We start from the raw sequence: 23,182 nt of genomic DNA on the forward strand, positions 1-23,182 counted from the left end.
GCCATGCAGGTACTGTCCTAGGACAGAGGGAGAGAGGACCTTGTGAGAAGACACAGGCAGCAAGGGACGCACATTACAGCGCAATATGGAAGGCTCCCAATCCCACCTGGCTAAAGGGATTTCTAATCGTTTCCAGGCTGCCCGGACCTCATCATCACCTGTGATCTATACCCTGGACTGCGGCTGTATACCACCAGTAAAAGGTAAAGAGACTGCAACCTTGTGTCCTCTAATTCTTTCTTGCACTACACCCTCTGTCATCTTTACCCACTACACTGGGAGCCCTGGGGATCAAGCTTCATGTGTGGGAAGCCATACCATTGCTGCTGCAATGCCATCATTCCCAGTGGACCTCTTTAATCAGCGTCGGTCACCCATGATTGAATACCACAGGTGGCATCACGAACATTCTTTATTCAAAACAACCCCTTTAAAGACAGTCCCTTTAACTTGGACGCCCAGGGCCACGGACCGGGTCACTGCCACCTTGACTACCCCTTAAACGACCACTGGACCCGGCCCGACTATCCCCTAGGCCAGTGTTCCCCAACTCCGGTCCTCAAGAGCGACCAACAGGTCATGTTTTCAGGATTTCCTTAGTATTGCAGAGGTGATTCAATGCTTGCCTGTCCAGGTAGTGCAATTATCACCTGTGCAATACTAAGGAAATCCTGAAAACATGACCCGTTGGTCGCTCTTGAGGACCGAAGTTGGGGAACACTGCCCTAGGCCCTAGCGGGCACTCCGTGCCCTTCAAGAAGAGTGGGACGCCATGCCTCAGCAGACAGTAACGCCACTTGTGACCAGCAGGAGACGTCATTGTCAGCTGTAATTGATGCTCAAGCACACAGGTCAAGTTTTTGAGACACTGACATCTTTTGGGGGTATGTCCACTACTGTTGTTGGCTGTTGTTTCAATAAATTGTTGAAATGAGGAAATCACCATTTCTGATTCTACTTAAAAGCCCGATAAAATATCACCTTTTTGGAAGTGCATTTGAACAGCATGGTGGATTGCTGTTAAGGGAACTAGAAAAAAAAAATCTATAAATCTTCAGCAGAGCGAGTGTGAGCGAGCTGAGTGTGGCCTGAGCGTAAGTGTGAATGGCGGTAAGTGTGACTTGTGATTCGGTGACTTAGGATTCAGGGAGTTTCCAGGGGAGGAATTACTGAATTGCTGTGTTTCTTATTAATACTTTGTATTTATTTTTTATTTTATTTATTTAACTTTTCTGTCTGGTGCAATCCCCATTAGGAAATGTGCTCCACTATTGTTAATGCCATTCAGTGCACATCTTGCCACATGTATGCAGTCCTTGAGCAGCCGATCGAGGGTGCATACTGCTGTGCGAGATGTGAGCACGTTGTGCATTTGGAAACCCAGATTCTGACTCTAAATGTGCAGCTGGCAACACTGAGATCCATAGACAATATGGAGAGGAGTCTTCTGCTCACGGAGCAGACGCTCAATGGGACAGATGAGGGGGGGATGGTGGGATGGAGCTGCAGGATGGTGAAGTAGCAAGCTGGGTGACAGTTAGGAAGCGGGGTAGAGGGAAGAGTGCCAGGGAGGCTAGTCCTGATCTGGCACACCCCAATAAGTTTGCTAAGTTGGCAGATGAGGGGGGTGCCAGTACAGGGGTAGCACTGCTGCAGCCAGGCATGTCCTCTGAAAGCCGGAGGAGTGACTGCTCCAGTAAGGAGGAAAATAGGAGAGCAGGGCAGGCCAGACAGGTGCTGGTAGTGGGCGACTCAATTATTAGGTGAACAGATAGGGCAATCTGTCACAAAGACCGGGATCATCGAACGGTGTGCTGCCTACCTGGAGCTCGAGTCCGACACATCGCTGATCGGGTGGACAGATTACTGGGAGGGGCTGGTGAGGACCCAGCGGTCATGGTGCACATTGGCACTAATGACAAAGTTAGAGGTAGGTGGAAGGTCCTTAAAGATGATTTCAGGGAATTAGGCTGCAAGCTGAAAGCAAGGACCTCCAACGTTGTATTTTCCGAAATACTGCCTGTACCACGTGCCACGCCAGAGAGGCAACGGGAGATTAGGGAGGTTAATAAATGGCTCAAGAATTGGTGTAGGAAGGAGGGGTTTGGATTCCTGCCGAACTGGGCCGACTTCTCAGTTGGCTACAGGCTCTACGCTAGGGACGGGCTGCACCTCAATGGGGAGGGTGCAGCTGTGCTGGGGGAGAAAATGGCTAGAAGGTTGGAGGAGTGTTTAAACTAGGAATTGGGGGGGAGGGTATTCAATTTATAGGAGGGGAAGATAGTGTAGACAGAGACCTGGGCACAAATAAGAAAGTTGGGGGTGGCAGTGGCATGGGGGGTGGGGTCAGAACAGTTAATAATTTAAGAAAGAGTAGAGGTACAGAGAGGAACATCAAGTGCATGTATACTAATGCCAGAAGCCTCGCCAACAAAATGGACGAATTAGAACTAATGTTGTTGGAGCATAATTATGACATGGTGGGGATATCTGAAACGTGGCTGGATGAGAGCCATGACTGGGCTGTTAACTTGCAGGGCTATAGTCTGTTCAGAAATGACCGTACAGATAAGCGAGGGGGAGGGGTGTGTCTATATGTAAAATCATCCTTAACCATTATTTTTAATCTTTAGAGACTCCATAATAACAGGGTCTGTACCACAGGACTGGTGTACAGCAAATGTGGTGCCAATATTCAAAAAGGGGACAAAAACTGAACTCGGAAATTATAGGCCAGTAAGCTTAACCTCTACTGTGGGTAAAATCCTGGAGGGCATTCTAAGGGACGCTATACTGGAGTATCTGAAGAGGAATAACCTCATGACCCAGTATCCGCACGGGTTTACTAGGGACCGTTCATGTCAGACTAATTTGATCAGTTTCTATGAAGAGGTAAGTTCCGGATTGGACCAAGGGAACCCAGTGGATGTAATGTATATGGACTTTTCAAAAGCTTTTGATACGGTGCCACACAAAAGGTTGATACATAAAATGAGAATAACACCTCTTGTGTCTCCCCTTTTCCTCATAGTTTGTAAGCTTGCGAGCAGGGCCCTCATTCCTCTTGGTATCTGTTTTGAACTGTATTTCTGTTATGCTGTAATGTCTATTGTATGTACAAGTCCCCTCTATAATTTGTAAAGCGCTGCGGAATATGTTGGCGCTATATAAATAAAAATTATTATTATTATTATGATAGGGGAAAATATGTGCAAGTGGGTTGAGCGCTGACTCAGGGATAGGAAACAAAGGGTGGTTATTAATAGAGCACACTTGGACTGGGTAGCGGTTAGCAGTGGGGTACCACAAGGGTCAGTATTGGGCCCTCTTCTTTTTAACATATTTATTAATGACCTTGTAGGGGGCATTCAGAGTAGAATTTCAATATTTGCAGATGACACTAAACTCTGCAGGGTAATTAATACAGAGGAGGACAATTTTATATTACAGGATGATTTATGTAAACTAGAAGCTTGGGCAAATGAGCTTTAATGGGGATAAATGTAAGGTCATGCACTTGGGTAGAAGTAATAAGATGTATAAATATGTGCTTAATTCTAAAACTCTGGGCAAAACTGTCAGTGAAAAAGACCTGGGTGTATGGGTGGATGACAAACTTATATTCAGGGGCCAGTGTCAGGCAGCTGCTACAAAGGCAAATAAAATAATGGGATGCATTAAAGGAGGCATAGATGCTCATGAGGAGAATATAATTTTACCTCTATACAAGTCACTAGTTCGACCACACTTAGAATACTGTGCACTGTTCTGGTCTCCGGTGTTTAAGAAAGACATAGCTGAACTGGAGCGGGTGCAGAGAAGAGCGACCAAGGTTATTAGAGGACTGGGGGGTCTGCAATACCAAGATAGGTTATTACACTTGGGGCTATTTAGTTTGGAAAAACGAAGACTAGGGGGTGATCTTATTATAATGTATAAATATATGAGGGGACAGTACAAAGACCTTTCTGATGATCTTTTTAATCATAGACCTGAAACAGGGACAAGGGGGCATCCTCTGCGGTTGGAGGAAAAAAGGTTTAAGCATAATAACAGACACGGATTCTTTACTGTAAGAGCAGTGAGACTATGGAACTCTCTGCCGTATGATGTTGTAATGAGTGATTCATTACTTAAATTTAAGAGGGGACTGGATACCTTTCTGGAAAAGTATAATGTTGCAGGGTATATACACTAGATTCCTTGATAGGGCGTTGATCCAGGGAACTAGTCTGATTGCCGTATGTTGAGTCGGGAAGGAATTTTTTTCCCCAAGGTGGAGCTTACTCTTTGCCACATGGGCTTTTTTTGCCTTCCTCTGGATCAACATGTTAGGGCATGCTAGGTTAGGCTATGGGTTGAACTAGATGGACTTAAAGTCTTCCTTCAACCTTAATAACTATGTTACTATGTTACTGTAGCGGGAACTTTTTTATATTTTCCATAAATTTCACCTGAAAGCCAAATATCCCTTTTTGTGAGTAGTTCATTGTATAAAAATACTCTGGTGAAAAAGGACTTTTACACCTCCAGGAAGGGTCCACACAGGGTCAGACTGGCCCTGTTGAAGAACAGAGGATTCCATGGCCCACACATCGAGACACAAAATGGACCAAAATAGTCCATGACACAATTTTTTTTTCCCACATTGGCACACTGGTGTCCGTATAATACGCTTGTCTGCACAAGCTTTTAAAGGGAATCTGTCAGTAGGATGAACCCTCCTAAGCCGTCTCTATGGACATGCGGGTCATAGGAAGCTGAATAACATGACACCTTGATATCTGTGATCTGATGTCTTAAGGTACCGTCACATTAAGCGACACTGCAGCGATATAGACAACGATGCCGATCGCTGCAGCGTCGCTGTTTCGTCGTTGTGTGGTAGCTGGAGAGCTGTCACACAGACAGCTCTCCAGCGACCAACGATGCCGAAGTCCCCGGGTAACCAGGGTAAACATCGGGTTACTAAGCGCAGGGCCGCGCTTAGTAACCCGATGTTTACCCTGGTTACCATTGTAAAAGTAAAAAAAAAACACTACATACTTACATTCCTGTCGCATCCCCCGGCCTCAGCTTCCCTGCACTGTGTAAGCGCTGGCCGGAAAGCAGAGCGGTGACGTCACCGCTGTGCTCTGCTTTACGGCCGGCCGGCGCTGACACTGGGGGATGCAGGGAAGCTGACGCTGAAGGACGTGACAGGAATGTAAGTATGTAGTGTTTTTTTTTTAACTTTTACAATGGTAACCAGGGTAAACATTGGGTTACTAAGCGCCGCCCTGCCCTTAGTAACCCGATGTTTACCCTGGTTACCAGTGAAGACATCGCTGAGTGTCACACACGCCGATTCAGCGATGTCAGCGGGTGATCCAGCGACGAAATAAAGTCCTGATCATTCCCCAGCGACCAACGATCTCCCAGCAGGGGCCTGATCGTTGGTCTCTGTCACATATAACGATTTCGTTAATATAGTTGCTACGTCACAAAAGCAACAATATCGTTATGTGTGACGGTACCTTTATTCCAGAGAAATCCACATTTTTCTAAATATGTAAATGAACTGTTAAGATCTATGGGCCTGACATGTTTCCTATAAATGGCACATCTAATATATAATTGCCTAGAATACTACTTCCTGCAATTTGTGCCAACTTCCGTGGCTTTGTCTGGAGCTAATGTCCAGAGCTAATGTCCGGAGCTAATGTCCGGAGCTAATGTCCGGAGCTAATGTCCGGAGCTAATGTCCGGAGCTAATGTCCGGAGATAAGTGACGTCAACAGTGTCCAGTGTCTGATTGGTTGCCGCCTGCTGCGAGCGACCAATCAGAAACGTGCCGTACTGTGACACACTCCGCCCGCCATTTTGGTGTGATTTTTGAATTTTTACCTCACAGCAAGTTTCTACTGCGTGGAGGCGGGCCCAGTGACGCTGCTCTTCAAGCTCCTGCCGAATTTCGTCGAAAAAATGATAATACCATTTACCAAAACTATATATATTTAGTTGTGAAGTGGTTCAGTGACATTTTCACACCAATTTTGAACTTTTGTTTGGTGTTTTCTCCATATACTGCCTATTATTCACTGACTGTTATACTGAGAGACTGCCGTTTATTAACCTCTTCTTTGCCACATTGGGTATATTGCTCTATTATTTTCCACATAAGGACATTGTCCATTATTGCCCAGCAATTTCTCTGCAATATAAACTGCCTATTTATTAATATCTGCATTCCTGCAAAGAACTATTGCCTATTATTAACTGGCTATTTTCCTACTACCTGACACTGCCTCTTATTAACCTGTTGTTTGCCACCACCACGCTTAAAGCTGTTTAGCTTAGCCAACATGAGCTCTAATAGTAAGGATACTAATGACACAGAGCCCAAAGCTGCTGATGGCGCACGTAAGATTAGGTCTGATAGAAAGTATACTAATAATGCAGAGCAAAAAGACAAGTTGTTGTCTGATGTCTTTCATCCCTCCCCTCATAAGCATGTTCATGGATCCTGTGTAACTGTACCTTAAATAACAAGAATTGTCAAGAGCTGGTGAGTGCAGCCATTTTTTGTTCTTTCTTACTATTATTTATTAATTGTATTATTCTTACATTTGAACAAATAAAGTATATATGGATTCTAGACTCCCGATTCTTTAGAATCGGGCTGCCATCTAGTTTCTTATATTTTCATAACAGTAAAGGGGCACAATTTTTCTTTTACTTAAATGCTTGAATTTGGGTCTAAAAATCAGTTTTGTAATTTAGTTTTAATTAAAAATCCAACTGTTTTCAATGTGGTCTGTGGCCATTAATCAGAAAAACTGCAGATAAAAGAGTTACACGCTCCTGGTGAGACCATCATAGCACACTGACTGACGGATTCTCGGTTGACTCATTCTTGCAGCCAGCATTAGACTGAGCACCACAGAGGCTGGAGAAGGCAAAGGGTGCCAAACTTTTAATGAAACCCAATAGGAAAATTTTTTATAGACCTTAATACATATAAGTTAAAAAATTCTCCCAAAGGTGGATAACACCTTTAACAAAAGGACCTATTAGTTCTTCTTCTTATGATTATTTATTATTATAGCGCCATTTATTCCATGGCGCTTAGTTCTGAGGGATATAGGGAGGACCCCTAAATTCACCTGTTTTGTCAAGTCTTTTGTCCATTGATTACAGTAGTAAAATCAAATACCTTTTTTTCCTTTTTTTTTTAATAGATTCTCCTAAACAGATTTACAATTAACTTAATCATTTCATAAATTTATCCCCAATGAGCAATGAATCAGTGAGACACAAATCGGGCAAAAAGTTTCTTCCTTTCAACCAGGAGTCTAAACTTTACTTGAGACTTAACATTGCTATTTATCATATGTGTAATAAGATGTCCTATGTGTTCTGCAAACCAGCTAAAGGAAGAGGACATACCTGTTTATAAAGGATTCATCTGCTAATAGGAGGACAGAGCTGCTTCTAAAGGGTTAAGCTGAGTATCTTACTGCACGGAAACAACAGCAGCCAAACCACCCAGCGAAGGCTGTAGCATTTACCTGTATAGCTGCTCTTAGGCTATGTGCACACGTAGATTGGACCTCTGTGGATTTTTTTGCAGCGGATTTTAGAAAACCGCAGGTAAAATTCAGTGCGTTTTACCTGCGGATTTACCGCGGTTTTTATGCGGATTTTGTGCAGATTCCAATGCTTTTTTACACCTGTGGTTTTCTATTATGGAGCAGGTGTAAAACCGCTGCAGATTCCGCACAAAGAATTGACATGCTGCGGAATGTAAACTTCTGCGTTTCTGCGCGTTTTTTCGCAGCATGGGCACAGCGTTTTCGATTTCCCATAGGTTTACATTGTACTGTAAATTCATGGGAAACTGCTGCGGACCCACTGCTGCAGATCCGCAGCAAAAATCCGCAACGTGTGCACATAGCCTAATTCTCTTCCTGCAGCAACTCCATAATGTACAGGAAACAATCTAATTTTACCACATATGCAGTGGACATAAAAAGTCTTCATGCCCCAGTTAAAATGTCAAATTTGTCATGTAAAAAAAATCATGCCATAATCTGTAAAAATGCATTGAGAAAAAGACAAATCATTTTGAGGGGAAAAATAAAAGTAACAAAAGTAATAATTGGGTATGTGGTTGTGTTCCGAATTAGTAACATAGTAACATAGTAACATAGTTAGTAAGGCCGAAAAAAGACATTTGTCCATCCAGTTCAGCCTATATTCCATTATAATAAATACCCAGATCTACGTCCTTCTACAGAACCTAATAATTGTATGATACAATATTGTTCTGCTCCAGGAAGACATCCAGGCCTCTCTTGAACCCCTCGACTGAGTTCGCCATCACCACCTCCTCAGGCAAGCAATTCCAGATTCTCACTGCCCTAACAGTAAAGAATCCTCTTCTATGTTGGTGGAAAAACCTTCTCTCCTCCAGACGCAAAGAATGCCCCCTTGTGCCCGTCACCTTCCTTGGTATAAACAGATCCTCAGCGAGATATTTGTATTGTCCCCTTATATACTTATACATGGTTATTAGATCGCCCCTCAGTCGTCTTTTTTCTAGACTAAATAATCCTAATTTCGCTAATCTATCTGGGTATTGTAGTTCTCCCATCCCCTTTATTAATTTTGTTGCCCTCCTTTGTACTCTCTCTAGTTCCATTATATCCTTCCTGAGCACCGGTGCCCAAAACTGGACACAGTACTCCATGTGCGGTCTAACTAGGGATTTGTACAGAGGCAGTATAATGCTCTCATCATGTGTATCCAGACCTCTTTTAATGCACCCCATGATCCTGATTGCCTTGGCAGCTGCTGCCTGGCACTGGCTGCTCCAGGTAAGTTTATCATTAACTAGGATCCCCAAGTCCTTCTCCCTGTCAGATTTACCCAGTGGTTTCCCGTTCAGTGTGTAATGGTGATATTGATTCCCTCTTCCCATGTGTATAACCTTACATTTATCATTGTTAAACCTCATCTGCCACCTTTCAGCCCAAGTTTCCAACTTATCCAGATCCATCTGTAGCAGAATACTATCTTCTCTTGTATTAACTGCTTTACATAGTTTTGTATCATCTGCAAATATCGATATTTTACTGTGTAAACCTTCTACCAGATCATTAATGAATATGTTGAAGAGAACAGGTCCCAATACTGACCCCTGCGGTACCCCACTGGTCACAGCGACCCAGTTAGAGACTATACCATTTATAACCACTCTCTGCTTTCTATCACTAAGCCAGTTACTAACCCATTTACACACATTTTCCCCCAGACCAAGCATTCTCATTTTGTGTACCAACCTCTTGTGCGGCACGGTATCAAACGCTTTGGAAAAATCGAGATATACCACGTCCAATGACTCACCGTGGTCCAGCCTATAGCTTACCTCTTCATAAAAACTGATTAGATTGGTTTGACAGGAGCGATTTCTCATAAACCCATGCTGATATGGAGTTAAACAGTTATTCTCATTGAGATAATCCAGAATAACATCCCTCAGAAACCCTTCAAATATTTTACCAACAATAGAGGTTAGACTTACTGGCCTATAATTTCCAGGTTCACTTTTAGAGCCCTTTTTGAATATTGGCACCACATTTGCTATGCGCCAGTCCTGCGGAACAGACCCTGTCGCTATAGAGTCACTAAAAATAAGAAATAATGGTTTATCTATTACATTACTTAGTTCTCTTAGTACTCGTGGGTGTATGCCATCCGGACCCGGAGATTTATCTATTTTAATCTTATTTAGCCGGTTTCGCACCTCTTCTTGGGTTAGATTGGTGACCCTTAATATAGGGTTTTCATTGTTTCTTGGGATTTCACCTAGCATTTCATTTTCCACCGTGAATACCGTGGAGAAGAAGGTGTTTAATATGTTAGCTTTTTCCTCGTCATCTACAACCATTCTTTCCTCACTATTTTTAAGGGGCCTACATTTTCAGTTTTTATTCTTTTACTATTGATATAGTTGAAGAACAGTTTGGGATTAGTTTTACTCTCCTTAGCAATGTGCTTCTCTGTTTCCTTTTTGGCAGCTTTAATTAGTTTTTTAGATAAAGTATTTTTCTCCCTATAGTTTTTTAGAGCTTCAATGGTGCCATCCTGCTTTAGTAGTGCAAATGCTTTCTTTTTACTGTTAATTGCCTGTCTTACTTCTTTGTTTAGCCACATTGGGTTTTTCCTATTTCTAGTCCTTTTATTCCCACAAGGTATAAACCGCTTACACTGCCTATTTAGGATGTTCTTAAACATTTTCCATTTATTATCTGTATTCTCATTTCTGAGGATATTGTCCCAGTCTACCAGATTAAGGGCATCTCTAAGCTGTTCAAACTTTGCCTTCCTAAAGTTCAATGTTTTTGTGACTCCCTGACAAGTCCCCCTAGTGAAAGACAGGTGAAACTGCACAATATTGTGGTCGCTATTTCCTAAATGCCCAACCACCTGCAGATTTGTTATTCTGTCAGGTCTATTAGATAGTATTAGGTCTAAAAGTGCTGCTCCTCTGGTTGGATTCTGCACCAATTGTGAAAGATAATTTTTCTTGGTTATTAGCAGAAACCTGTTGCCTTTATGGGTTTCACAGGTTTCTGTTTCCCAGTTAATATCCGGGTAGTTAAAGTCCCCCATAACCAGGACCTCATTATGGGTTGCAGCTTCATCTATCTGCTTTAGAAGTAGACTTTCCATGGTTTCTGTTATATTTGGGGGTTTGTAACAGACCCCAATGAGAATTTTGTTACCATTTTTCCCTCCATGAATTTCAACCCATATGGACTCGACATCCTCATTCCCTTCGCTAATATCCTCCCTTAAAGTGGACTTTAGACAAGACTTTACATAGAGACAAACCCCTCCTCCTCTCCGATTTTTACGATCCTTTCTAAACAGACTGTAACCCTGTAAGTTAACTGCCCAGTCATAGCTTTCATCTAACCATGTCTCGGTTATTCCCACTATGTCAAAGTTACCTGTAGATATTTCTGCTTCTAGTTCTTCCATCTTGTTTGTCAGGCTTCTGGCGTTTGCGAGCATGCAGTTTAGAGGATTTTGTTTTGTTCCAATTAGCCAATCACATTTACCGTCATGTTGCATGGCAGCTGTGCACTGACGACTATCATTTACTGTGATTCTGATTAACACCATAGAATGATTTGCTGTTCTAGGAGGATATTCATGACATTGTCTTGGTTGCATTTTAAAAAAAAGCCATGGTTGGTAAACGGCTTGCAACACAGCAAAAGAATCTCCTTGGGCAAAATTGTCAGTATGAAGATGGGTACAAAAATGTTTCCAAGGATTTTAGACATACCATGAAACATTGTGAAGACGTCATCAAAAAGTGGCTTATATTTAACACAGCAGTGAGATTGCCTAGAATTGGACATTGGTCTGGGATGCTCCCAAGAGGCCTACAGCAACATTAGCGGAGCTGCAGGGATTTCTGGCAATTCCTGGTTGTGTACTGCATGTGACATCAATCTCACATATTCTTTCTATGTCTGACCTGTGGGGTAGGGTGGCATACGCAAGCTTTTTCTTACAAACATTAACATCCAAGCCCAGCTATGTTTTAACAAAACCTTCATTAAGTCTGCCAAAAGCATGTTGGATAATATGTTATGGTCCAATGAGACCAAGGCTGAACTTTTTGGACATAATTCTAACCAATTGCAAAGGCAAACCTGCTCATCACCAAAAGAACACCATACCCACAGTGATGCATGGTGGAGAGGTTTTATGCTTTTAGGCTGCTTTTTAGCAGCTGGAACTGGGGATTTAGTCAAGGTGGAAGATTTGAGAACAGTTCCAAAAATCAGTCAATTTTACATCAAAATCTTCAGCTAAAGAGCTGAAGATATTAGATATTAGAATAATTTCAGCAGGACAACGACCCTAATCAACCTCCAAATCAACAAAAAATGGCTTCACCAGAAGATCAATATTTTTTAACTAGATGGTAGCCCGATTCTAATGCATCGGGTATTCTAGAATATGTATGTAGTTTATTTATGAAGATTTTAGAATAATGCATTGAATACACAGGAATCGGCCGGCCGCGACCAATTAGCGAAGCGTGGTTCAAATCCAGCGCCAATTCGCGGCTGGACTGCGCCTGTCGCTGATTGTTCGCGGCCAGCCACGTAGTATATAGCACAGCCACGTAGTATATAATAGCCCACGTAGTAAATAGCACAGCCACATAGTATATTGCACAGCCACGTAGTATATAGCACAGCCCACGGACTATATAACACAGCCACGTAGTATATAGCACAGCCCACGGAGTGTATAACTGCCCACATAGCATATAACACAGCCACGTAGTATATAACAGCCTACGCGTGCAGTATATAGCACAGACCACATAGTGTATAACACTGGCCACGTAGTGTATAACACAGGCCACGTAGTGTATAACACAGCCTACGTAGTGTATAGCACAGCCCACGTAGTATATTGCACAGCCACGTAGTATATTACACAGGCCACGCAGTACATTGCACAGCCCACGCAGTACATTGCACAGCCCACGCAGTACGTTGCACAGCCCACGCAGTACGTTGCACAGCCCAGGTAGTACATTGCACAGCCCAGGTAGTACATTGCACAGCCCAGGTAGTACATTGCACAGCCCAGGTAGTACATTGCACAGCCCAGGTAGTGTACATTGCACAGCCCAGGTAGTACATTGCACAGCCCACGTAGTACATTGCACAGCCCACGTAGTACATTGCACAGCCCACGTAGTATATTGCACAGCCCAAGCAGTATATTGCACAGCCCACGTAGTATATTGCACAGCCCACGCAGTATATTGCACAGCCTGTGCAGTATATAGTACAACCCGCGTAGTATATTGCCCAGCCCACGTAGCATATTGCCCAGCCCGCGTAGTATTTTGCCCAGCCCGCGTAGTATTTTGCCCAGCCCGCGTAGTATTTTGCACAGCCCGCGTAGTATTTTGCACAGCCCGCGTAGTATATTGCACAGCCCGCGTAGTATATTGCACAGCCCGCGTAGTATATTGCACAGCCCGCGTAGTATATTGCACAGCCCTCGTAGTATATTGCACAGCCCACGTAGTATATAGCAATGTATGTGGGCATCATATCCATGTTAAAAAAAAGAATTAAAATAAAAAATAGTTATATACTCACCTTCAGTTGGCCCCCGGATCCAGGCGAAGCGGTTACCGAAGCTCCTCGCGCACTCCGGTCTCAAGAATGCATTGCAGTCTCACGAGATGATGACGTAGTGGTCTCGCGAGACTGCTACGTCATCATCTTGCGAGATTGCAATGCATGGAGCGGTCACCGGAGTGTCGCGAGGAGCGGGTAAGGTGGCGGAAGGTGAGTATATAATGATTTTTTTTTTATTATTATTATTATTTTTAACATTAGTTCTTTTTACTATTGATGCTGCATAGGCAGCATCAATAGTAAAAAGTTGGGCACACAGGGTTAATAGCAACGGTAATGGAGTGCGTTACACCGCGGCATAACGCGGTCCGTTAGTGCTGCCATTATCCCTGTGTGAGCGCTGACTGGAGGGGATTATGGAGCGGGCACTGACTGCGGGGAGGAAGGAGCGGTCATTTTGCCGCCGGACTGTGCCCGTCGCTGATTGGTCGTGGCTGTTTTGCCGCGACCAGTCAGTGACTTGGATTTCCATGACAGAGGCCGCGACCAATGAATATCCGTGACAGACAGACAGAAAGACAGACAGACGGAAATGACCCTTAGACAATTACATAGTACTAGATGGTAGCCCGATTCTAACGCATCGGGTATTTTATATGTATGTGGTTTATTTATGAAGATTTTAGAATAATACATTGAATACACAGGATTCGGCCGGCCGCGACCAATTAGCGCCTGTCGCTGATTGTTCGCGGCCGGCCACGTAGTATATAGCACAGCCACGTAGTATATAACAGCCCACGTAGTATATTGCACAGCCACGTAGTATATTGCACAGCCACGTAGTATTTAGCACAGCCACGGAGTATGTAGCACAACCCACTGAGTATATAGCACAGCCCACGTAGTATATAGCACAGCCCACGGAGTGTATAACAGCCCACATAACATATAACACAGCCACATAGTTTATAACAGCCCACGTAGCATATAACACAGCTCACGTAGTATATAACAGCCCACGCACGCAGTACATAGCACAGGCCACATAGTGTATAACACAGGTCATATAGTGTATAACACAGGCCACGTAGTGTATAATACAGGCCATGTATACACAGGCCACGTAGTATATAGCACAGCCACGTAGTATATTGCACAGCCCACGTAGTATATTGCACAGCCCACGTAGTATATTGCACAGCCCACGTAGTACATTGCACAGCCCACGTAGTACATTGCACAGCCCACTTAGTATATTGCACAGCCCACGTAGTATATTGCCCAGTTCATGCAGTATATAGCACAGCCCACGCAGTATATTGCACAGCCCACGCAGTATATTGCACAGCCCACGCAGTATATTGCACAGCCCACGAGATATATTGCACAGCCCACGCAGTATATTGCACAGCCCACGCAGTATATTGCACAGCCCACGCAGTATATTGCACAGCCCACGTAGTATATTGCACAGCCCACGCAGTATATTGCACAGCCAACGTAGTATATTGCACAGCCCACGTAGTATATCGCAATGTGGGCATCATATCCCTGTCAAAAAAAAGAATTAAAATAAAAAATAGTTAGATACTCTGTTACGTGTTACGGGACCACTCAGCACTCAGAATATGTTGTGCAGTTAAATGTATGTATAATAGGTTTCATGTGAGATGCATCAGCCCACAGGCTGCGCCCCTGGGCAGAGGGGACAAGATATCAATATCCCCTTTCTGTCCTCCCCCCCCCACCTTTGTAATTCCCACAGTAAATATCGGCAGGCTCCGGCCCCCTGCGGCTATTGTAATGTATGTCTGGCCTGCTGCTTTTCTATTGGCCTGCCCAGGGCCGCCATCAGGGCATTACAGCCGTTACTGCTGTATGGGGCCTGGTCAGCAGCAGTACACAGAGGGGCCCGCAGATCCAGGGCCCCACTGTTGTGCTTCTACTGATCGGGCCCCATCATGCACTAAAATACTGTGCACTGCGGCGCACAGGTCGGCACTGGGGCCCGGGAGCCTTCTTGGAGCTGTGCACGGCCGTCCTACCTAGTTGGCTGCGCAGCTCCTGCTCGGCTGTAGCTAGAATGTATGGGCTCCCTGCAGGTTCTGACTACAGCCCATACATTCTAGCCGTCTCAGTAGTGAATGTGCTAGAATGTATGGGCTCCTGTCAGATCCTCTCAGCAGCCCATACATTCTAGCTGCTGCTTCACTGCTGAAGACACTAGACGAGGAACGACTGAGGTAAGTATAAAAAACATAGGTGAGGTGGGGTGGAGGGGGGGAGTGAGACTGCAGATGATGAAGTGTATTTGAGGGGGTACTGCACATGAAATGATAGGGGGCTGCAAATGATGAAGTAAGGGGGACTGCAGATGAAGTGAAGGGGGGATAGGGGACTGCAAATGATGGGGTGATGGGGGCTGCAAATGATGTGGGGGTGATGGGGACTGCAAATGATGTGGGGGTGATGGGGATTGCCAATGGTGTGGGGGTGATTGGGACTGCAAATGATGTGGGGGACTGCAAATGATGATGTGGGGGTGATGGGGACTGCAACTGATATGGGAGTGATGTGGACTGCAAATGATGATGTGGGGGTAATGGGGACTGCAAATGATGTGGGGGTGATGGGGACTGCAAATGATGTGGGGGTGATGAGGACTGCAAATGATGTGGGGGTGATGGGGACTGCAAATGATGTGGGGGTGATGGGGACTGCAAATTATGATGTGGGGGTAATGGGGACTGCAAATGATGGGGTGATGGGGACTGCAAATGATGTGGGGGACTGCAAATGATCATGTGGGGGTGATGGGACTGCAACTGATGCGGGGGTGATGGGGACTGCAAATGATGTGGGGGTGATGGGGACTGCAAATGATGATGTGGGGGTGATGGGGACTGCAACTGATGTGGGGGTGATGTGGACTGCAAATGATGATGTGGGGGTAATGGGGACTGCAAATGATGTGGGGGTGATGGGGACTGCAAATGATGTGGGGGGGACTGCAAATGATGTGGGGGACTGCAAATGATGATGTGGGGGTGATGGGGACTGCAAATGATGTGGGGGTGATGGGGACTGCAAATGATGTGGGGGTGATGGGGACTGCAGATGATGATGATGTGGGTGTGATGTGGACTGCAACTGATGTGGGGGTGATGTGGACTGCAAATGATGATGTGGGGGTAATGGGGACTGCAAATGATGTGGGTGTGATGGGAACTGCAAATGATGTGGGGGTGATGGGGACTGCAAATGATGTGGGGGTGATGTGGACTGCAAATGATGATGTGGGGGTAATGGGGACTGCAAATGATGTGGGGGTGATGGGGACTGCAAATGATGTGGGGGACTGCAAATGATGATGTGGGGGTGATGGGGACTGCAACTGATGTGGGGGTGATGGGGACTGCAAATGATGTGGGGGACTGCAAATGATGATGTGGGGGTGATGGGGACTGCAACTGATGCGAGGGTGATGGGGACTGCAAATGATGTGGGGGTGATGGGGACTGCAAATGATGATGTGGGGGTGATGGGGACTGCAACTGATGTGGGGGTGATGTGGACTGCAAATGATGATGTGGGGGTGATGGGGACTGCAAATGATGTGGGGGTGATGGGGACTGCAAATGATGTGGGGGTGATGGGGACTGCAAATGATGTGGGGGGACTGCAAATGATGTGGGGGACTGCAAATGATGTGGGGGACTGCAAATGATGATGTGGGGGTGATGGCGACTGCAAATGATGATGTTGGGGTGATGGGGACTGCAAATGATGTGGGGGTGATGGGGACTGCAAATGATGTGGGGGTGATGGGGACTGCAAATGATGTGGGGGGACTGCAAATGATGTGGGGGACTGCAAATGATGATGTGGGGGTGATGGGGACTGCAAATGATGATGTTGGGGTGATGGGGACTGCAAATGATGTGGGGGTGATGGGGACTGCAAATGATGTGGGGGTGATGGGGACAGGAAATGGTGTGGGAGTGATAGGGACTGCAGATGATGAAATGTGTTTGAGGGGGTTCTGCACATGATGAAATGATAGGGGGCTGCAAATGATGAAGCAAGGGGGACTGCAGATAAAGTGACGGGGGATAGGAGACTAAATGATGATAGTGGACTAAATGATGAAGTGGGGGTGATGGGGACTGCACATGAAGTGAGTGTGAGGGACGTGGACAGCAATTGAATTGAAGTTGGGGTGGGAAGAGCAAATGGTGTATTGAAGGTGGGGAGAGCAAATAATGAATTTTGAGGGTGGGGAAGAGCAATTGATAATGAATAGATGGTGGGAGAGAGAGAAGACATGGCAATGAATTGAGGCAGAAGGGGCATGTAACTATAATGAATTGGGGTAAGGGTTAGAGCGGGAGGTAAATAGTGGGGGTCGTTGAGGATAAAGTGACTGGCAATAAATTGGGAGAAAGAATACAGGTGCTAATTAATTTATATATTAAATGGGGAAAGTGGCTATATACAGATAGTGGGGGCGCAGTGGCGGATTATAATTTATATTTGGAATGGTGGGTTGCATAATAACCAATTATATATTAATGGTGGGTGAACGTCTGTAGTCAGATGTTTAGTGTAGAAGAAAGGGAAAAAATGGGGAATGTGCTCTGGAAGCGGTGCTCTAGATAACTGTTATTTTATGCAGAGACGAGTCCTGGCAGAAAGAAGTGATAGCGGTCTGCGCTGGATTAAAAAGAAACGCAAAGATGAAGGACTTTAGCTAGAGACGTCACTGGTGAGTATGTTACCTGTACACTGACACCATACACTGTATACTGTATACAGAGCTCCTGTGTATAATGTCACTGGTGATTGCTGTATTACATGTACACTGTACCCTATATACAGAGCTCCTGTGTATAATGTCACTGGTGATCCCTGTATTACCTGTACACTGACGCTATATAAAGAGCTCCTGTGTATAATGGCATCGGTGACCACTGTATTACCTGTACACACACTGCATACTAAGTACAGATCTCCTGTGTATAATGGCACTTATGGTGATAGTATTTTTTTAAAATTAATGATCAGTATTGTACTATTCAGTCACAATGTGGTGGTAATATGTTGTCCGGCCATGGTGTAGCGGTATTTGTTCCTTGTATGTGCTATTATTCGGTCACTGTGTGGTGGTAATATGTGGTCTGTTCATGTTGTGTTGGTATTTGTTCCTTGTATGTAGTTGGTCACCATGTGATGGTAATATGTGGTCTGGACATGCTGCGGTGGTATTTGTCCCTTGTATGTGATATTGTTCAGTCACTGTGGTGGTAATATGTGGTCTGCACATGGTGTGGCGGTATTTGTTCCTTGTAGATAGTATTATAGGTCACTATGTGGTGATAATATGGTGTCTGGTCATGGTGTTGTGGTATTTGTCCCTTGTATGTGGTATTATTGGTCATTTGAAAAATTGAAAAATAAATAAAAATACACCTAAATTGTATTGCATATTTTAACAAATGTTTAATAGGTTAGAGTAGAGTAGGGCCCGGCCAAAAGAGTCTACCTTGTTGTCGTCTCAGATTTAAAAAAACCTTTTGGCCAAAACAAAAGCTGCTGGCTATGTGTTTGATCTGGTGATGGGAACTGTTAATGTGTGATTTGTGAGAAGTGGAGTTTTGCCAAGAGACAGTAGTGGGGCTGTGGACAGTTCGAGGGGTGGAGGCGGGGCTGGGGTGGAGCCTGAGCGGAGTCTTAAGGGGGACTTGAAAATTTTTGCCAGTATGGGGCCCTGAAATTCCTAATGGCAGCCCTGGGCCTGTCCCCTGTATCTGTGTGATATATTCTGTGTCCTGTGAATAAAGTGTTGTCAGACTGGAAATACGTGGAGAAGCAGTGATATTTTATATGCTCCTAGGTAAACAAGGAATTCCAGCAGGCGTCCTTCATTCAGACTCCAGCCAAAGCAGAGTGGACCTCCTGAAACACGGGGTGGTACTGAAAGAGGTACCCCAGCTTGGTAGACCCCGTTACACTGGTGGCAGATAGCGGGATATGATACCCCTTCTACAGGAGGAAAGGAATGAATGGAAAACAACTACCAGAAGTTAAAGAGGACTACATTAAAAGATCTGGTGGAAGCCTGAGGGTTGATTGCCAGCAACAAAACAAAAGCGGATTTGATAGCAGCCATCATGGAACACGACAGTGCAGCACCCCCCAATGTGAACGTGGAGGAGACTGAATTCCAGAGGGAGGTAAAGAACAGACTGGCATTCTATGGCCCAAACCCTGCAGTAGAGATCATACGAGAGGTGATGGTCTGAAGGAAAAAATGGCTGAGCGGACCAGGATAGAGCTAGCCAAGATTGAGATGGCAGAGCGGACCAAAGTGGAGCTGGCCAAGATGGAGATGGCAGAGCGGAGAGAGGAGAGTCAGCGAGCAGGGGGAGCTCTGGCCTCCGCTCAGGTACCTTCAACAGTAAGCCACAAAAAGATTCAGTATAATGCCTTCCGACAGTTGGGGGAGGCAGAGGAAGACATTGATGGCTTTCTGCAGGACTTTGAGCGGCAGTGTGCCCTTCATCAAGTGAAGCCGGAGGAACAGGTTCAGATTCTGGCCAGCAAGCTGACAGGCTGGGCAGCGGACGCCTATCGCACGGTACCTGATGAGGACTGTATGGACTATGAACGGATCAAAGAAGTGATCTTGGCCCGGTATGCTCTGACACCAGAGGCATACCGCCAAAGTTCTGCGGACTTATAAAACGAGTAACCGATACCCACTCTGAATGGGCCTGTAAATTACGGCGGTCACTGCTACAGTGGGTACAAGGGAGCCAAGCAACCACTAAGGAGGACGTCTTCCAGCTCGTCTTGTTAGAACGATTCTTTAATGGACTAACCCCCAAGACACAGGAATGGCTTCGGGACAGGTGGCCAATGACTCTTGAAGAAGCCGCTCGTCTGGCCGATGAACATCATGATGCCAGGAGGCCTCAGTTGTCCGGATCAAAGATGGTCACTAGGGGTCCGCCCATGGACCTGGAGGGCCCCAAACCACCGAAGATTGTAGGGGGACCAGCTAGAAACCCAGCCTACCACAGTTCCCCTGGGGCGCGATGCCACACCTGCCGTCAGCTGGGCCACCTGCAAAGACAATGTCCCAACCGGACTCAGCATGCCCAGTGGCCAAAGGCGGGAACAGCTGCCTTCAGCCGGGCCACTGTACACTGCTACCAAGGCGAAGCTGACCCGAAATTGGGGGCTACGACTAACCAAGGGGTGAAAGAGATGGAGGAAGTGCTGCATGAAGTGGACCCCGTGCAGGCAGCCCGGGCAGATAATCGACAACAGCATCGACAGGTCATGTGGGTTAATGGGAAACGTATGCAGGGACTAAGAGATTCAGGGGCAACTTTGACCCTTGTGAAGCTTCATCTCATCCGGGACCAAGAGAAGATGGACCGGACAGTGGCAGTCCGTGTAGCAGGGGGAGCCATACATCGACTGCCCACTGCCAGGATTCACCTGAACTGGGGAGTCGGGGATGGCCTTGTTGAGGTCGGCTTGATGGAGGATTTGCCCGCAGACGTCTTGCTGGGAAATGACTTGGGGCCCATGTTGTCTGCCTTCTCGGTTGCCACTCTGGCTGAGACATATCCTGTGCCACCCGGAGACAAGCTAGAGCTGCGGAGGCAGAATCACACTCAGAGGAGGCCCAGGTAAGACATCCCAGCCCTACATGTATTCCCATAGCCAGGCACATTTCTTGGGCCACCCCAGATGAATTTAAGAGGGAGTTACTTGAGGATCCTTCATTGGAGGGATATCGTGGGAAAGCACAAGAGGGGAGAGGGGTACTGGAAGGGGAACAGTTTATATGGAAGCAGGAACTCCTCTATCAGATCACAGAGCAGCACCACACAGGGACGAGCCCCACTATAAAACAGCTGGTAGTTCCCAAGAAGTATAGGCAGGAGTTACTGCGAATCTCTCATGACATACCCTTGGCCGGGCACTTCGGCGTCAGTCCCACCAGGCATCGTCTGACACAAAACTTCTTTTGGCCGGGGGTAACCTATGATGTTCGTCAGTACTGCCAGACCTGTGACAGTTGCCAACGCATTGGCAAGAGGGGAGATCGATGCAAGGCCAAATTACACCCCCTCCTGTTATGATTCGGTGACCTTGGAGCAGCATGAAAACTTTCACTGGAATAGGTGGTCGCTATACTGACCGCAAATCCTGATCTTAACACCGCAACTAGAAGTAGCCGTGGAGTGTACATAACAAATTCTAGACACCTCGTCACAGCCAGAGGACTAAATACCCCTAAAGATGGAAATAGGAATACTATCTTGCCTCAGAGCAGAACCCCAAAGGATAGACAGCCCCCCACAAATATTGGCGGTGAGTCGGAGAGGAAAAAACATACACAGGCAGAAAACAGAATTTAGCACAGGAGGCCACTCTAGCTAAAATAGGACAGGATAGGACAGAGTTCTGTGCGGTCAGTATTAAAACCCTTCAAAAATATCCACAGCAGAATATACAAAAACTTCCTCCATCTAACTAAAGACGTAGGAGCGTATATCTGCAACTCCAGCGAATCCTACAATCAGAGCAGGAATATAATCAAAAACCAGCACACAGCCTGTGTGCCACAGAAAAAGAAACTGACACTTATCTTTGCTGAAATGGCAGCCAAGTAGGAGAAGCCAGACAGAGATCCATCATGTCCCAAAAAACATTGACAACTGGCAAGGACTAATGAGTCCTGCAAGCCTAAATACCCCAGTCAGAACTGCAATTAGCAGAAACACCTGTCCAAGACTGCAGCCCAGGAACAACTGCATTACCATCTGCTACCACCAGAGGGAGCTCAGAAGCAGAATTCACAACAGTACCCTTTCCCTTGAGGAGGGGTCACCGAACCCTCACCAGAGCCCCCAGGACGATCAGGATGAGCCAGATGAAAGGCACGGACCAAATCAGCAGCATGGACATCAGAGGCAAAAACCCAAGAATTATCCTCCTAGCCATAACCCTTCCATTTGACAAGGTACTGAAGCTTCTGCCTCGAAAAGCGGGAATCCAAAATCTTCTCAACAACATATTCCAACTCCCCATCAACCAACACAGGGGCCGGAGGATCAGCAGAAGGAACAACGGGCTCCACATATTTCCGCAATAAAGATCTATGGAAGACATTATGGATAGCAAAAGAGGCCGGAAGCGCCAGTCGAAAAGACACCGGATTAATAATCTCAGAAATCCTATAAGGACCAATAAACCGAGGCTTAAACTTAGGAGAAGAAACCTTCATAGGAACATAACGGGAAGACAACCAGACCAGATCCCCAACCCGAAGCCGGGAGCCAACACACCGACGACGATTAGCAAAACGTTGAGCCTCCTCTTGAGACAACACCAAATTGTCCATCACATGAGCCCAAATCTGCTGCAACCTGTCCACCACAGAATCAACACCAGGACAGTCAGAAGGTCAACCTGCCCAGAAGAAAAACGAGGATGAAAATCAAAATTACAAAAGAAAGGCGAAACCAAAGTAGCCGAACTAGCCCGATTATTAAGGACAAACTCGGCCAATGGCAAGAAAGCCACTCAATCATCCTGATCAGCAGACACAAAGCATCTCAAATACGTCTCCAAAGTCTGATTAGTTCGCTCAGTCTGACCATTTGTCTGAGGATGGAACGCAGAAGAAAAAGACAAATCAATGCCCAGCCTAGCACAAAAGGCCCGCCAAAACCTAGAAACAAACTGGGAACCTCTGTCGGACACAATATTCTCCGGAATACTATGCAAACGGACCACATGCTGAAAAAACAACGGAACCAAATCCGAAGAGGAAGGCAACTTAGGCAAAGGCACCAAATGAACCATCTTAGAGAACCGGTCACAAAAAACCCAGATAACCGACATCCTCTGGGAAACCGGAAGATCGGAAATAAAATCCATAGAAATATGCGTCCAGGACCTCTCAGGGACCGGCAATGGCAAAAGCAACC

This window comes from Ranitomeya imitator, chromosome 2 (assembly GCF_032444005.1).
Source record: "Ranitomeya imitator isolate aRanImi1 chromosome 2, aRanImi1.pri, whole genome shotgun sequence".
Taxonomy (NCBI): domain Eukaryota; kingdom Metazoa; phylum Chordata; class Amphibia; order Anura; family Dendrobatidae; genus Ranitomeya; species Ranitomeya imitator.